Raw genomic sequence first — 5,966 nt, 5'->3', positions numbered from 1 at the left:
GCATCGGTGCGCAGGGTATCTGAGTTAGCTGCCTTGCAAAGTGGCCATCCTTATCTGGTGTTTCATGCGGATAAGGCTGTTCTTCACACTGGGTTGGGGTTTCTTCCTAAGGTGGTGTCTAACCGTAACATCAATCAGGAAATAGTTGTTCCTTCCTTGTTTCCTAATCCTTCTTCTTCTTCTAAGGAGAGGTTACTTCACAACTTGGATGTGGTTCGTGCCTTGAAGTTTTTTCTTTAGGCTACAAAGGATTTCAGACAGTCTAAATCTCTCTTTGTGGTGTATTCTGGGAAGTGCAAGGGGCAAAGGGCCTCTGCTACTTCTTTGTCCTTTTGGTTAAGGAGCTTGATTTGCTTGGCTTATGAGACAGCGGGACTTAAAGGGACACTGAACCCAAATTTTTTCTTTCATGATTCAGATAGAGCATGAAATTTTAAGCAACTTTCTAATTTACTCCTATTATCAATTTTTTTTCGTTCACTTGCTATCTTTATTTTAAAAGCAGGAATGTAAATCTTAGCAGCAAGCCTATTTTAGGATCAGCACCACGGATAGCGCTTGCTTATTTGATGCTTTCATTTACCCTCCAATAAGCAAGCATAACCCAGGTTCTCAACCAAAAATGGGCCGACTCCTATGCATCATATTACTGCTTTTTAAACAAAGATAGCAAGAGAACGAAGAAAAATTTATAATAGGAGTAAATTAGAAAGTTGCTTAAAATTGCATGCTCTATCTGAATCATGAAAGACAAATTTTGGGTTCAGTGTCCCTTTAAGTTTCACTCCCCTACCCATAATCCCCAGTCATTCGACCGAAGGGAAATGGAAACAAAATAACACAAAGGTGTAAAGGTGCCTGAGGTTTAGTAAAAAATAACTGTCTTAATAAAGGGAGAGGTTGTGGACTCCGGAAAGAAAGAAATTTATCAGGTAAGCATAAATTTTGTTTTCTTTCCTAAGGTATGGAGAGTCCACAACGTCATTCAATTACTAGTGGGAACCAATACCCAAGCTAGAGGACACAGAATGAACATGGAGGGAGAACAAGACAGGCAGACCTAAACAGAAGGCACCACCGCTTGAAGAACCTTTCTCCCAAAAGAGGCCTCAGCTGAGGCAAAAGTATCAAATTTGTAAAATTTTTAAAAAAGTATGCAGAGAGGACCAAGTTGCAGCCTTGCAAAGCTGTTCCACAGAAGCTTCATCTTTGAAAGCCTAAGAAGAGGAGACAGCCCTAGTGGAATGAACAGTAATTCTCTCAGGAGGCTGCTGTCCAGCAGTCTCATAAGCAAAATTAATCATACTTCTCAACCAGAGGGAAAGAGAAGTAGAAATAGCCTTCTTACCCTTACGCTTTCCTGAGAAACAAACAAACAGGGCAGAAGACTGGCAAAAATCCTTAGTCGCCTGTAGGTAGAATTTTAGAGCATGCACAACATCCAAGTTGTGCAACAGATGTTCTATATGAGAAGAAGGATTGAGACAGAGAGAAGGAGCAACAATTTACTGATTAATATTTCTATTCGAAAACCACTTTCGGAAGAAACCCCAATTTAGTATGAAGAACCCCCTTATCCACATGAAAGATAAGGTAAGGCGAATCACACTGCAAAGCTGAGAGTTCCAAAATTCTCCGAGCAGAAGAGATAGCAATAAGAAACAAAACCTTCCAAGATAGCAACTTAATATCTATGGAATGCATTGGCTCAAACAGAGGCTTCTGCAAAACTTTAAGAACAAGATTAAGGCTCCAAGGAGGAGCAACAGGTTTAAACACAGGCCTGATTCTGACCAGGGCCTGACAAAAAGATTGAACATCTAGCACATCCACCAGACGCTTGTGTAACAAAATAGATAATGCAGAAATCTGACCTTTCAGAGAACTGACTGACAACCCTTTCTCCAGACCTTCCTGGAGAAAAGACAAAATTCTAGGAATACTGACCCTACTCCAAGAGTAGCCCTTAGATTCACACCAATAAAGGTACTTACGCCATACCTTATGGTAATTTTCTTTCATGTAATTAGCAAGAGTCCATGAGCTAGTGACGTATGGGATATACATTCCTACCAGGAGGGGCAAAGTTTCCCAAACCTTAAAATGCCTATAAATACACCCCTCACCACACCCACAATTCAGTTTTACAAACTTTGCCTCCGATGGAGGTGGTGAAGTAAGTTTGTGCTAGATTCTACGTTGATATGCGCTCCGCAGCAAGTTGGAGCCCGGTTTTCCTCTCAGCGTGCAGTGAATGTCAGAGGGATGTGAGGAGAGTATTGCCTATTTGAATGCAGTGATCTCCTTCTACGGGGTCTATTTCATAGGTTCTCTGTTATCGGTCGTAGAGATTCATCTCTTACCTCCCTTTTCAGATCGACGATATACTCTTATATATACCATTACCTCTGCTGATTCTCGTTTCAGTACTGGTTTGGCTTTCTACAAACATGTAGATGAGTGTCCTGGGGTAAGTAAATCTTATTTTCTGTGACACTCTAAGCTATGGTTGGGCACTTTGTTTATAAAGTTCTAAATATATGTATTCAAACATTTATTTGCCTTGACTCAGAATGTTCAACTTTCCTTATTTTTCAGACAGTCAGTTTCATATTTGGGATAATGCATTTGAAATAATCATTTTTTCTTACCTTTAAAAATTTGACTCTTTTTTTCCTGTGGGCTGTTAGGCTCGCGGGGGCTGAAAATGCTTCATTTTATTGCGTCATTCTTGGCGCGGACTTTTTTGGCGCAAAAATTCTTTTCCGTTTCCGGCGTCATACATGTCGCCGGAAGTTGCGTCATTTTTTGACGTTATTTTGCGGCAAAAATGTCGGCGTTCCGGATGTGGCGTCATTTTTGGCGCCAAAAGCATTTAGGCGCCAAATAATGTGGGCGTCTTATTTGGCGCTAAAAAATAAGGGCGTCGCTTTTGTCTCCACATTATTTAAGTCTTATTTTTTCATTGCTTCTGGTTGCTAGAAGCTTGTTTTTTGGCATTTTTTCCCATTCCTGAAACTGTCATTTAAGGAATTTGATCAATTTTGCTTTATATGTTGTTTTTTCTCTTACATATTGCAAGATGTCTCACGTTGCATCTGAGTCAGAAGATACTACAGGAAAATCGCTGTCTAGTGCTGGAGCTACCAAGCTAAGTGTATCTGCTATAATTTTTGGTATCTGTTTCTCCAGCTGTTGTTTGTATTGCATGTCATGACAAACTTATTAATGCAGATAAAATTTCCTTTAGTACTGTTACATTACCTGTTGCTGTTCCGTCAACATCTAATTTTCAGAGTGTTCCTGATAAACATAAGAGATTTTATTTTTTAAATCCATTAAGAAGGTTATGTCTGTTATTTCTCCTTCTAGTTTACATAAAAGTCTTTTAAAACTTCTCTTTTTTTCAGATGAATTTTTAAATGAACATCATCATTCTGATACTGATAATGGTTCTTCTGGTTCAGAGGTTTCTGTCTCAGAGGTTGATGCTGATAAATCTTTGTATTTGTTCAAGATGGAATTTATTCGTTCTTTATTTAAAGAAGTATTAATTGCATTAGAAATAGAGGATTCTGGTCCTCTTGATACTAAATCTAAATGTTTAAATAAGGTTTTTAAATCTCCTGTAGTTATTCCAGAAGTGTTTAATCTCCCTGATGCTATTTCTGAAGTAATTTCCAGGGAATGGAATAATTTGGGTAATTCTTTTACTCCTTCTAAACGTTTAAGCAATTATATCCTGTGCCATCTGACAGATTAGAGTTTTTTTGGGACAAAATCCCTAAGGTTATGGGGCTGTCTCTACTCCTGCTAAATGTGCTACTATTCCTACGGTAGATAGTAATTCATTTTAAGGATCCTTTAGATAGGAAAATTGAATCCTTTCTAAGAAAAGCTTACTTATGTTCAGGTAATCTTCTTAGACCTGCTATATTTTTAGCGGATGTTGCTGCAGCTTCAACTTTTTGGTTAGAAGCTTTAGCGCAACAAGTAACAGATCATAATTTTATAGCATTATTATTATTCTATAACATGCTAATAATTTTATTGGTGATACCATCTTTTGATATCATTAGAGTTGATGTCTGGTATATGTCTCTAGCTATTTTAGCTAGAAAAGCTTTATGGATTAAACTTAGAATGCTGATATGTCTTCTAAGTCAACTTTGCTTTCTTTTTCTTTCCAGGGTAATAAATTATTATTTCAACTGTTTCTGGAAGGAAGGGAACTTTTTTACCAAAGGATAAAAAATCTAAGGTAAATTTAGGTCTAATAATCATTTTTTCCTTTCCTCACAATAAGGAACAAAAGCCTGATCCTTCATCCTCAGGAGTGGTATCAGTTTGGAAACTATTTCCAGTTTGGAATATATTCAAGCCTTATAGATAACCTATAGCCAGCTCCTAAGTACCCATGAAGGTGCGGACCTTATTCCAGCTCAGCTGGTATGGGGCAGATTACGTTTTCTTCAAAGAAATTTTGATCAATTCCGTTCTCAATTTCTGGTTTTAGAACATTGTTTCAGAAAGGTACAGCATTGGCTTCAGTTAAGGCCTCCTGCTAAGAGATTTTTTCTTTCCCGTGTCCCAGTTAACACAGCAAGGCTCAGCATTTCTGAAATGTGTTTCAGATCTAGAGTTGGCTGGAGTAATTATGCCAGTTCCAGTTCTGGAACAGGGGCTGGGGTTTTATTTTATCTCTTCATTGTACCAAAGAAGGTCAATTCCTTCAGACCAGTTCCGGATCTATCAATATTGAATCGTTATGTAAGGATTCCAACATTCAGTTTCTGTAGGACTGTCCTGCCTTTTGTTTAGCAAGGGCATTATATGTCTACAATAGATTTACAGGATGTGTATCTGCATATTCCGATTCATCCAGATCACTTTTAGTGTCTGAGATTCTCTTTTTAGACAAGCATTACCAGTTTTGTGGCTCTAGCCTCAGTTCCAAGAATTTTTTTCAAAGGTTCTCGGTGCCCTTCTTTCTGTAATCAGAGAACAGGGTTTTGGTATTTCCTTATTGGACGATATCTGGGTACTTGCTCAGTCTTCTCATTTTCGAAGAATCTCATACGAATCGACTTGTGTTGTTTCTTCAAGTTCATGGTTGGAGGATCAATTTACCAATCAGTTCATTGATTCCTCAGACAAGGGTAACCTTTTTAGGTTTCTAGAATAGATTCAGTGTCTATGACTCTGTCCTTGTCAGACAAGAGAAGTTTAACATTGATTTCAGCTTGTCAAAACCTTCAGTCACAATCATTCCCTTTGGTAGCCTTATGCATGGAAATTTTAGGTCTTAGGACTGCCGCATCAGATGCGATCTCCTTTGCTCGTTTTCACATGCGACCTCTTCAGCTCTGTATGCTGAACCAATGGTGCAAGGATTACTCAAAGATATCTCACTTAATATCTTTAAACCGATTATACGACACTCTCTGACATGGTGGACAGATCACCATTGTTTAGTTCAGGGGGCTTCTTTGTTCTTCCGACCTGGACTATAATCTCAACAGATGCAAGTCTTACAGGTTGGGGAGCTGTGTGGGGGTATCTGACGACACAAGGGGTTTGGGAATCTCAGGAGGTGAGATTTCCGATCAATATTTTGGAACTCCGTGCAATTTCAGAGCTCTTCAGTCTTGGCCTCTTCTGAAGAGAGAGTTGTTCATTTGTTTTCAGATAGACAATGTCACAACTGTGGCATACATCAATCATCAAGGAGGGACTCACAGTCCTCTGGCTATGAAAGAAGTATCTCGAATTTTGGTTTGGGCGGAATCCAGCTCCTGTCTAATCTCTGCGGTTCATATCCCAGGTATGGACAATTGGAAAGCGGATTATCTCAGTCGCCAAACGTTGCACCTGGGCGAATGGTCTTCACCCAGAGGTATTTCCTCAGATTGTTCAAATGTGGGAACTCCCAGAAATAGATCTGATGGCTTCTCATCTAAACAAGA

Source organism: Bombina bombina, chromosome 8 (assembly GCF_027579735.1).
Source record: "Bombina bombina isolate aBomBom1 chromosome 8, aBomBom1.pri, whole genome shotgun sequence".
Taxonomy (NCBI): domain Eukaryota; kingdom Metazoa; phylum Chordata; class Amphibia; order Anura; family Bombinatoridae; genus Bombina; species Bombina bombina.
Note: the sequence above shows the minus strand (reverse complement) of the source record.